The sequence below is a fragment of the Medicago sativa genome, chromosome 4 (assembly GCF_051527215.1).
Source record: "Medicago sativa cultivar Bolivia chromosome 4, Bolivia_mono, whole genome shotgun sequence".
NCBI classification, from domain to species: domain Eukaryota; kingdom Viridiplantae; phylum Streptophyta; class Magnoliopsida; order Fabales; family Fabaceae; genus Medicago; species Medicago sativa.
In genome coordinates this window covers 13236834-13249748 of record NC_140752.1, presented here as the reverse complement: position 1 = coordinate 13249748, position 12915 = coordinate 13236834, and the positions used below count along the sequence as shown (strand labels likewise).

Sequence of the window (12915 nt, the reverse complement as noted above, 5' to 3'; positions counted from 1 at the left end):
TGGTCATCCAGAATTTTCTATGGCTTCAGATGGAGCAATTTTGTTCGAGGGAAAGATTTATGTTCCGAATGATTCAGAACTTAAAAGGTTGATTTTAGAAGAAGCACACAAGAGTAGTTTCTCAATTCATCCTGGTGCTACCAAGATGTATCAAGACTTAAAGAAAGATTATTGGTGGCCTGGTATGAAAACACACATTGCAGAGTTTGTAGCAAGGTGTATTGTATGCCAACAAATCAAGATTGAACATCAAAGACCAACGAGTTTGCTTCAACCGTTAGAGATTCCTCAGTGGAAGTGGGAGCAGATATCTATGTATTTTGTGGGAGGCTTACCCCGTACTCAGAAAGGACATGACTCAATTTGGGTGATTGTGGATATATTAACCAAATCGGCTCATTTCTTACTCGTTAAATCTACCTACAAAACATCACAGTATGCATAATTGTTCATCTCAAAGATAGTCAAGTTACACGGTGTCCTAATGAGCATTGATAGGTATCTGGCAAGTGTACCAAAAACTATCGAAGTAGTAATAAATATCGATCCACAAGGACTGTGTTAATTTCAATTCTAGCAAGCGCGTTATACTTTAGGATGTATAAAGTTTGTATTTGGTTGCCCTAGGCAGAAAAGTTTGGTTTTATTAGCCTTAATTAAAATCGAAAAAGTGCGAGAGAAAATTATATTGAGATTAATGGTTAAGCTTGTGAATCCGCTATTGCTCTATATGAAAATTCTACCTCTCTCTACTCTCAATTACTACTCAGTTTTTACGATAAATTAACTAAGTGGTTTTGATCAATCTCTTGACTAAAAACCCTTTCCTAAGTTATAACCCTATTAATCTCTTAACGTGATTGAATACCCGTGGAAGCGATGTTGGAATGTTAATTCATGTATCATAACTCTCAATTTCCTATCTCTAGGTTCCTAGTGTTGAGTTAAACAAAACTACTATTTCAGGATTAAAAGCTAGGGCTAGTAGTCATTCAATTCCTAAGATCAATTCATGTGATTGCAATAAGCTAGGGCTAGTAGTCATACAAAACAATAAGATGAAGAGCAATAAACACAAGTAATTCTGAATAAACACTGAATAACATTGATTATAGAGAGAGTTCAACTACAAAATCATATATTACAAGAGTTTCATCATGGCTTAACCAAACTAAAGGTTTAGCTACTCATAACTAAACAATCATAAGCAATAACAAGAGAAAACATACATAAATCTAACCAACAGAATGTTGGTATGAGATTCAGGGCGTGTTCCTTGGTCTCCTGCAATCCTCAGTGCTCAAAATCGCAATAATAATCAGTCCCTTAACCCTTGCTAGTAGCTGGATATTTATAGAAAGAAATTAGGGTTTCAGAAAAAGCCCATCATCGTGCCACGTTACGGGTTGGTCGTGGCACGATGGTTCATTAATCCTACGTGGCAGCAGACAAAATCAACCATCGTGGCACGTTGCATATTGCTTCGTGCCACGAAATTTCCAGAACTGAATCCTTTGTCCCACGCTGATCAATCGTGCCACGAAAGTCCTCAACGTGGCACGATGCTTCATTCTTAGGCAATTTCTTCTTGTTTTCTCAAAGTTTATTCTCTTGAGCTCTTGTTCCAATTTTGGTTTGATTTCACCATGAATTCGTTGCAGTTGACTCTCTAAATGCTATTTATAAGGCATAAATGCACCTAAAAACTAATGTTGCTGCACCGTCATCACAACTCCAAACTTAAACCATTCCTTGTCCTCAAGGAATCCAATTTGCAAATGGAAAAATCGCAGTGAGATAACAACTTACCAACCAATGATATGCTTAAAAAGTTCACTCCTTTCCGGTGTAGTGATGTACCGGATGCCCAACTCTTTCCTCCCATTCCACAACTCCACGCATATGTTTGAATAGGGTCACACAATCATCATGCAGGTCTGTTGTATTACCATAAGCTTGAAAAATTTCTAAACTGTCAACCAAAGTCAGAGTCAAGTACACACTTTTAAGGTCTTTTAGGGTTATAACGGGGCTTAGGTGAAAGGTGGATATATTTTGGGAAGTAGTGTTTATAAAATAATGAAGTTAAGCTCATACTACTTGGGTATCTTTGGTAACAACACAAAAAACCAATTTCCTTCCTTTCAAATTGAACACAGAAGAGTACTAGAGAACTTATTCTTTTGAGACATTTAAACATTGTGGTCTCATACATAAGATTCTTTTCTTTTCATTTTTCATTCATTTTTTTTTTTGCACATTTTTAAGTGCTTTTGCTTTGTTTTTCAAGAGATAAAATTAATGTATCCAATATCATTTTTCATAGTTTGTTGGTCTCATGTTGGCTCTGTATTTAAACTCTCGACTGATGTCGTTTCTGTATTGTATAATTAATGTATCCAATATCAGTTTTAACTCACTTATTGAATATTCTAGACACTTTCAATTTGGGCGTTACATTGATGGCCAAGACAGTAGCCTTTCACCACAAAATTGTGAGAGCTGGAATTTATTAAGCAAAATGGTATAAAGAAAAGCCAAAAGATTATGTGTGCTCTCATAGTGAATTATGAAGTTGTGGTATGTTAATATTAATGACGTAACTTTTTTCTCCTATTATTTAGACTGCATGCTACACCAAGCTTAACTATTGAATATTAGATCATTCAACTCAATTTTGTACGCAGTTTAATCTTCTTGATTGTTAATTGGTTCTGGCAATAAAGTCTTATTGACTGTCCTACATGTCCCTATCAATGTGTTAGTGATGACTAAACTATAATTTTTCAGGGTGGGTTGGTAGTTTGTTGAAAACATGTAATAAGTAAATAAGTATTTTTCTTCTGTTACAATAAGTGAATAGGTATGAAATATGAAATATTAGATGGAAAAATACAGTAGTTAATATTTTTGATGGAGTAAATGATACGAAACTAAGTTATCAAGTTTATGGAACCGTTTTTTGCCATGACTAGTTTTAAACGTGTGAAGTACACTTGAAAATATATAATTTTTTTTTATTCTTACATCTCATGTTATTTATATAATTCTCACTCTTTAATTTTCTTATCAAGAAAACAATTATTAACTAAAAAATCCAAACAGGCATTAACATGACTTTATTTCCATTTTTATCGATAAAAAAATAGAAGTTGTAAATTTTATCCGATCATTCAAAAACTTAAGTTATTTGATTGATAAGAAAATATGAAATTGAAATACAAAAAGTTTAAGCCACAAAAACTAAGGAAATCCACAACATACTAAGGAAATCTGTAATTAGGAAAACCACTTCTGTCACGAAAGAAGTCTATTTGCAACTCCGCCGGAAGAGCGTCGAACGAAACTGAACCCTGAACGGCATGACTCATATTTGCCAATCTATCAATACAACGGTTACCTTCACGGAAATCTATTTCGAAGCTTCATTGGGTAGATGGAGGAGGACTGTTTTATCTTGGTTTTCGGGTGTCAAACATTGATTACGTTCGAACCTTTTAAACCGGTGATATCTTATTTTTTCTTGGGAAGGGAAAAAGTAAGCAAAACCCTTGAGAATCGAGGTCCGGGAGTTGTTTTCGCTACGGGAAGGTGTTAGGCACCCATAACGACTATAGTAACCTATAGGAACCGTCTTTAATTTCTACGCGCGCGCTTTATTTTTAAATGCTATTTGAAAATGTTATTTACACCTAAAATTTGCTAAGTGAAGAATTGGAGGGAGAAGAAAGTGTTTGAATTTTTATTTTAGTTGAATTGAAGGAATTTTGTTCCTTGCCTACGTACCCGATTAAGGGATCAAATCCACCGTAGTTCTCTTTCAAAAAATGTTTTTGTTTTTGTTGGTTGATTTTAAGTTTGAAAATGGATTTGAAGAATAGAAAGAGGCCTCAAGGGCATGAGATTATGAAATTGTGAGGTTGAATTAGTCATTTTGCAAAAAGGTCTAAGTATGATTATTTTCATTTGGAATTTGATTAAAAAAAATGGAAAAGAAAATACAATGGGATATTGGATCCCAAGGTTTATTTGGAAAAGGTTTGAGTGAAGTTGTTCACATTTGTTTGGAAAATTGGATTTTTTTCTAAGTATAAGTCCTAGGCATTCATCTAAACATACAATCCTAAGCATACATCTAAACATGCATATTCTAGCTATATAGTGGTGTGTGTGCATGTGTCGGTGCTTGTGTCGGTGTACATCATTAGAGTCCATTGTCCTTATTACATCACACCCTAGATACATTCTATGGCCTCTTTGCCAAGAAATTAAAAGCATGAAAGTAAAATATTACAAGAACTCCTAAGTGTTTACATTCTAACTTTGGTACAAATTAAATCGCAAGAAAGAAAATAGAGATGAATATGAGATGAAATGAAGATGCTTATGATGAATATGAAACAATGAACAAATGGTTAGTAGCACATGATAACATCAAGAGATAAAAGCAAGGAAATATCACTATAACAAAAGTAAGAAAAATACTACAAAACATGGCAAAAGTAGTGCAAAATAGGCCTAAAAATTCACCCACAACGCAAGGCTTGAACAAGACCTATAATCTTCATATTTTAACAAGTTCCCAAAGAGTTTCATTTCAGTCCCAACACAAGAATTAAGAGGACCTATCAAGCCAAGCCTCCTAGCATATTTTTAGGCCTTTTTTCCACTTTGTTTTCACACGAATACTCGCATTATTTGTAAAACAAGAAAACAATATTTAAACACTCAAAGTAATAAAATCATAGACATTTACAGGGGTAGACCAGTCACAAAATCAAATTTCAAGCATCCATATCACATAGTAACAAAAATACATGATCAAAGTTTGGTAAAAATTACACAAGATTCATCAAGAAAACGTTGGCAAGAAACAAGATATTATCACACATTTTTTTAATCAGGATTATCATAAAAAAAAAAAACATCAAAACAACTAGGAATGTCAAGAAATGCCTTGGTAAAATTTTTGGGTTCTTTGCATGAAAGTTAAACAATATAGCGGCTCAGGCAGCAAAAATACAGTGTTCCTATAGCAAGAAAGTAAGGTATCATGAATTTATCAATGAAACTAGGCCCAAGCCCAACCCAAAGTGCAGAAATGGGTTATGGGTCTGGGTCAAGAGCCATGGGTCATGGGTCATGATACATATGTGAAGGAGGCTGTAAAAAAATCATTTACGTTATAACACATTTCCTCCTAAAAAAAAATCCACTCCCTTCTCTCTACAGGCATGAAAACGGCCGCCCCCAATTCATCTTCTCCGACGGCATGAGACTTTCCAGCACGGCGGCCGGCGGTGGCACCACCGTGCTGGAGTGAAAACTATACCGTTTCTTTTCACTTTTTCACCTTCTAAAACCACTTTCTCGTCCTCTATACGAATATCGAATTGGAATTCCAAGAAAATCAAACAAACAGCCTCAATCTATCAATTTAGGAATCGTAATTTTCTGGAAAAACAACGAACAGTACTGAAAGAAAGTTGTTACCTCTTTACACTGAGATCGGCTTCAGCTTCTAATCTGGTTCGCCTGCCTTCTTCTCTTCCACAAATTGACTCTTTCACTCTTTCTTGCTGGAACTCAGATCCACCTTCCTGAAGCTCCTTCGCGTTTTTCGTTCGGTTACGATCGGTGATTGGAATCGACCGACTGTGAGGACAGGGGGTATCTCTGCGGTGGCGACGGCGAGGGCCGTGACGACGAACAAGACGATTGTGGAACGTAATGGGAAGAACAGGGGAGGAGCAACGAAAATCTGTTCAGGCACAAAAGAGATTTGATAGGTGGATCAAGTCATCGGTGGTGGAGATTGTGACGAATTTGAAGGAAGCACCGAGTTTACGCGAAGAAGAAAGACGATACGACGTTATCGACGGAGAAGGTGGAAGATTGGGAAGCTGAACGGTTTGATTAGTGGTGGTTTTTAGTTAGTTGCGGTGGTTGAAGGTGGTTATGGAGGAAAGAGAAAATTGAGAGGTTGAAGATGAGTTAGTTAGAGGAGAGAGAAAGAGGGAAAAAATGGGAGAAAAAGTTTGTGATTTTTTTGTGGAATTTGTAAAAAATGATTGGTGAATGAATGAATTGACCCTAGTTTGACTTATATAGGTGATGTGGGAAAGCTTGGACCAATTGGAAAGAGACATGTGGCACTAGACTTGTAACAAACTCTTAAGGACCAATAGCATTTGGACACATGGCACTTGGACTCTAACAAACTTAAAAGGGATTAAAATGTAAATAACGAAAGTGCGCGGACTAAAATGAAAATTAACACTAAAATTGAATCGAAAAAGTAAATTGAAAATTAACGTAAAATGAGACGATTAAAAACAACAAAGCAGATTAAAACGAATCAGAAATATTATGGGAAATGACCAAAACGCCCCTAGGGACTAAAACGACTAAAAACGACTCAAATGCAATTTTAAAATGATTTTTTTGACAAGGGATTAAAGCAAGAGCTTATTCAAACAAATTAAAAGACTCAGAGACAAATTTTAGAATTTAAACAGGGTTTTAACACATGAAAAGACTAAAATGCCCCTAGGGGCAAAACTGACTCGAAATGACTTCAAATGCAATTTTAAAATGGATTTTGACATAGAATTGAAATGAAGACTTATTCAAACTATTTGAAAGGACTCAAACAAATTTTCAAAGATTGAAAGAAATTTTAACATAGGAAATGACTAAAATGCCCCTAGGGGCTATACTGGCTAAAAAATGACTTAACTAATATTTTTTGAAATGAATTTTGACATGAGATTGAAACAAGGGCTTATACAAACCAATTTAAAAGACTCAAACAATTTTCAAAGATTAAAATGAATTGAATGCAGGAAATGACTAAAATACCCTTTTACGTGAATTTTGCAAATAATATTGAAATAAAATGCAGAGAAAGATGCAATTGATCAAAGACATACCAAATGACTTATAATGCAAGAAAAGAAAAATTGACTAGTATTTTTAGGTCCAAAATTAGGGTATAACAAGGACCGCTTGCACGGGTTCAATAAGGCGGCTTTACAAGACTTGTTTTTTCACTGTTTGCTTTTGTTTCTTGGTTAAGACTTGTGTAAATCCCTCATCCGCAGTCCTTTGATCATATTCTCGAATTCTTGTCCATAATTCCAAATCATGATGGATGTTATTGTTACCGTGAACCTCTTGATGCTGACCAAATGTTGAAGTGATCTGAACTGGCTAAATATGTTGGTCATTCGCAATCTGTACCTTCGTATCATGATGGACATATGTTGTTGCGGTTTGTACTTCTGAGTTGTCAATTTTTGCCGCTGTTTGGGTATCATTCAGCTGGGGCAGTGGTGATGGATTCGCTCCCTATCGTAACGACAATAGCAGCAACAAAAATGTCATACACGTTATCGTGCTCTACAAAAGACGGGTGTGGAACAGCCACAAGTGAAATCTCTTGCCCCTTCTCGTCTTGAGATTCCACTTGTAATTGCTCCATGAAAATGCACGTCATCATTCATGTCAACGTGCTCTATTGTCAACGGGGAAGCGACGACCGAAATCTCTAGAGCCTGAACGGTCCAAGTGTCATGTCGTGTTTGCTCTACTCCATGTGAATGCACTTCATCATGCTCTACTTCAGATACCTCCTACAACATTGGACTAACTCCCTGAGGTAACCTACCTTGAGGGATTTCGTCTGTAAGATTGTGCAATGAAAAGCTGAACGTGTTGGCAGAGATGTCGGAATTGACGGGTACAACAGAAACATCATTAGGAACAGCAGAATGAAGTGATGAATGTTCTAGATTGTGCACACTACCTATTGTGGAAGATGGGGCTGTAGTAGCAACATAGTTAACCATTTATGTGGAGGTAGAGGCACCAACATCCCTTCTGGGCACCCAATGTTGGCTTAGGAATGAGTCTGTGTGATAGGCTCATCAACCATCGGTTTTTTGCCACGGTCAGGAGCATCCTTAGTTGCTTCCGGGGAAACCATTTACACATCGTTACATAATGCCCAATCACATAACAATGATGACAAAAAAGAGGTTGTCTTTCGTACTGGACTTCCACCTTATATGCAAAACCTTCCCGTTCCACAATAATTTCGTCAAAAACTCGCTTAGATAAATCAACGTCAATCAATATCCGTGCGTAATGCCCAAAAGCTCTATTACAGATATTAACATTATTAAATAGAGCAAAATTAGTTAATATTTACTGATATTTTAAACCATCAAATTTGTATTTATTTATACATTTTTTTAAGTTATATTTGATTTATAATATTCTAGACCAAACAAAGTAACCAAACAAAAGAAATCACAACAAACAATATATTTGACTTCGCACCAATAATGAAATAATGACAAGTTCCGATATATGTGAAAAGAAAACAACCTTCATTTAAGCAATTGCTTTCATGTGCTTAATTTAAAAAAAAATTAAAAATTGATCCTCCATAACTTGATTTATTTATTTTTTTGACAAAATAACTTGATTTTTTTAGTTGTTTTATTTATTACACGCATATTTAGTTCTAAAGGCATCATAAATATTTATTACACGCATATTTAGTTCTAAAGGCATCATAAATATTTAGTTCTTCGTTATTTAATTATGGGAATAGCCATCAGAGGCTTGACTTTGTGCGAAGTAATCCCAAATTTTTCAGTCATGTGATGAAAGTTTTAGTGTTTAGCCATAGATCAATAGATACAAGTTATAGCATATTATCAATAATAAAGAAGGAAGAAGAATTGTGTACCTTTATATTAGGTTGATGAAGGATAACCGCCGACAAGCATGAGAGGGATGACTACCCTCATTCCGTCTAGCTTTAGGTTTTCACAATGATGTTCAGAATAATTAACCGTCTGATGGGATGACGAATAAATAGCTAAACGGCTGAGGGCAGAGTCCTCTCATTGGGCTTATCTAAATGGTCCAACCCATCACGGTCCATTTAGTAACAATAGCCCAATCACTTAAATTCATCAACTAATTAGTGCTTAACACAATAGACCATAATTTATAATATAATATTAACTTATAATAATTGATTATTGTCAATCCATAATTGATTAATTAAATAATTAATCCAACATCATGTCCATATCTTCATATTTTTCCCCATCAGCTAGCTTCCAATCAAAATGGTAAAGCAAAGTGGCCAACATGGTATGGACAACCCTATGAGCAAATGGAACACCGGGACAAATTCTTCTACCAACACCAAATGGGATGAACCCAAAATCTTCTCTAACGTCTCCACTTTCTAAAAATCTTTCAGGTTGAAACAAATTTGGATCAGCCCAAATACTAGGGTCTCTTCCCATGCTCCACACATTCGTGAGAAGCAATACATCTTTGGGTACGCGGTAGCCACCTAGGTTAACCTCCGTAACTGATTTGCGCATTAATAATGGGACTGGTGGATGCAATCTAAGGGTTTCTTGTACAACAGCTTGTAAGGGAGCTTAGTAATATATGAATCTTTAGGTTCTTCATCTTTGTTGAGTACTTCTTGAAGTTCTTTTCTTGTTTTCTTCAATTTCTCTGGGTTTTGTAGCAACTCTGCCATTGCCCATTCAACTGTGGCTGACGATGTGTCTGTTCCAGCCAGAAACAAGTCCTATAACAAAATATGGGATGCGGCAACAAAATGAGGAAATCGTCATTGTGGAAAAATATATAGTTAGAGTAGACCAAAGTTTGATAATGATCTACATGGCCACCTTCACGTGGAATTTATGATCCTCCACGTATTGATATAGCAAGTGTGAGATAGAAGCTCCAATACTAGCAAAGTTTTTTATAATGATCAAATAATTATAAGAAAACCGAATACTAGCCAAGTTTGTATGTATATATTTCTTAAACTTTACAATTAACAATTTTTAAGAACCCCAAATTGAAAAACTACAATACCTTAGCCAATTTTTGAAATGATATATATATATATATATATATATATATATATATATATATATATATAAAATTAAACATGTCACTTAAATAGGGTTTTAAAAAAACGTGTGTGGCCGCTATCCTAATTATAACATTAAAACGTTGAGCGTAATGAAATCATGATTTAAACCACATAAATACAATTTGAGCACAATTCGTTGTAATATCAAAGATTGTGATGCAACTAAATTTAAAAATTTAATTAAAAACCGATAATTTTTTTGAGATGAATTCGATTCTTACGAGAAATAGATGTAACACTTCATGTGATGTCAATTCGGGGTTATTGAGAAATGAGTCTAACACATCACTTCCTTCCATCACAAAATCTTTCCTTTGATTACTTCTATCTTCAATGATAGACTCAAAGTGTGTAAGCAACTTCTGGAAATAATTTTTCATTCTTCGTCGCGCTCTCTGTGGGTCAATTCTACGCAAAATAGGATAATAGTCTGCAATATTGGGCTTTGACATTTCGATCAGTATAGTGGAAATAATATCTCTAAACTTATGAGAAGAACTAGAAGTAAAGCTAGCCAAGTCTACAGAGAAAAGAGTGTTTGATAGTGAATTAAGAGATGTAGTAAATGCAGCCTCACCAATATCAATAGATTTACCCTTTCTACAATTTTCTTGCAAGTAAACTACTAGTTCTTTCAATTTTTCTAAACGAAGTGATTGAGTTGAATCAAATGTTTTAGCAGAGAAAATCGTTGTGGCACAAAATTTTCTAAGAGTTTTCCATTTTGGGGAAATAGGCATGAATATTAGAGAATATTTATCATGCAAAATTGTCTCTAATACAAATCTATTAGAGACAGCTTGATCATTTTTATAAAGTGCTTCTTTGGCTATTTTTGGAGAAGAAATTACCACGGTGGTAATAGTGCCCATTTTAACCGTCATAATTGGTCCATATGTTTTGGAGAGTTTAGCAAGTGATTGGTGAAGTTTTGAACTACCAAGTTGCAATATGTTTCCTATTAAGGGGTAACTAAGAGGACCTGGTGGAAGCTTTGGAGATTTTGTGATTTTTCTACTTATGCAAAAGGCTAGGATATGAATGCAAGCATATAGAAGAAAAATGAGAGGGACAAATTTTATATAGTTCATGGCTTTCTTATGAATATTATACTCGATATATAGGAAAATTGAGGGTATCTACGTTTATATAGATGGAAATTTTTTATAAGAGTAAATACAAATTGGATGGTAGTATTCCAATACTCCTACTTTAGCTTGAGCCAAAGGACCACAAGGTTGGGGCTTATTACACCATGAGCTTTCTCCAACCAATGAGGAGAAGACACCTGTTACTAGCAATACAAGTAACAATAGCATAGTACATTCTCCAGTTACTTGCAGTACAAGTAACTGTAATGTAGTACAATCTTAGTAGATTGATAGTACAATGCAATGTGTATATATAGTAATTGTACTCCTTTTCTTCAATCAATGAAAATTTCTCTTTGTTTCTCAGTTTCATAATATGGTATCAAGAGCTCTCTTTGAAGAGAGAGTTTGTTACGATCCAGTTTCCGCTGCATTTCTCATGCAATTTTCTTCTCGTTCTTGTTGAATTCGTTGCGAATTCATAGTTTCTTCGTTGAATTCATCGTGAATTCATCATCTTCTCTTTGAATTCGTTGTGAATTCATTGATTTTTGTTCGTTTTTGGTGCAATTCTGGAAATTTTCCAGATTTTTCTACGTCTCTGTTTTCTCGTTCTTCCTTGATTCGCCATGGTTCGTCAACAACCACATGCTGACACTGATTCCATTTTCTACGTTCATCCTAGTGAAGGTCCAAATACAGTTACCGTCACGCCTCTTCTCACCGGTTCCAATTATCTTGCTTGGAGCAGATCCATGCAACGAGCACTTGGCGCCAAAAATAAGCTTGCTTTCATCAATGGATCTACTCCTGAACCTGATGAAGATGATTTGAATAGGAATGCGTGGGAAAGATGCAACCATTTGATCCATTCTTGGATCCTCAATTCGGTTTCTCCCCAAATTGCTCAAACTATTATCTTTCATGTGCGTGCTATTGATGTTTGGGAAGAACTCAAGGATAGATTTTCCAAAGCTGATAGAATTCGTGTTTCTATGTTACGTTCCTCTATCAACAATCTCAAGCAAGGTTCCAATTCCGTTCTTGATTACTACACAGAGATGAAAACTTTATGGGAAGAACTCAACTCCCACAGACCTATGCCTCTCTGTACTTGCATTCACCAATGCAGATGTGAAGCTATGCGTTCTGCACGTGCCTTTCGTTTGGAGGATCAAGTGATTCAGTTCTTAACTGGCTTGAATGAACAATTTTCTGTTATAAAAACTCAAGTGTTATTGATGGATCCTCTTCCTTCTATCAATAAAGTGTACTCTCTTGTGGTTCAAGAAGAAAGTAATAATGTTCAGATTACTCCTCCAACTCCTCATGATGACTCTAATATTCTGGTGAATGCTACTGATACTACACGAAGCTATGGGCGTGGTAAAAGTAATTTTGGTGGCAAGGGTTCAAGGTACTGCTCCTTCTGTCACCGTACCAATCATACAGTTGATACTTGTTATCAAAAGCATGGATTTCCGCCATTCATCAAGCCCAAGTCTTCTGCCAATGCTTCAATTCATGAAGCATCTGATGAAAAGCCTATGAATAATGTTGCTGAGGCCTCTTCATCCTCTTCAAGTGCTGGTATAACTCAAGAGCAATATACTCATCTTGTATCCCTTCTTCAGCAATCAAACTTAAATGCTTCAGCATCAACCCCTGTCAGTTCCAACCATGTCACCTCTCATCCATCCACTTCAGCAGGTATAAACACCATTTCTTCTAACTCTTTACATGTCATTAATCCCATTTGGCTTATTGACTCTGGTGCCAATGAACATATTTGTTCATCTTTGCAATTTTTTAGTGACATTCATGACATTCCTCCTATGCATG

The 12915-nt window shown here is 35.5% G+C and overlaps 1 pseudogene across 1 annotated transcript; it reads right to left on the bottom strand.

Annotated features, from left to right (window-relative positions):
* Window positions 1-8600: 8600 nt before the first annotated feature.
* LOC146926459 (cytochrome P450 monooxygenase 76AD131-like) lies at window positions 8601-11073 on the bottom strand (annotated as a pseudogene). The gene is made up of 3 exons (XR_015008127.1): window positions 10204-11073; window positions 9102-9625; window positions 8601-8669 (listed from the first exon to the last, which is right to left on the bottom strand). The product of XR_015008127.1 is annotated as a cytochrome P450 monooxygenase 76AD131-like (transcript).
* Window positions 11074-12915: the final 1842 nt, after the last annotated feature.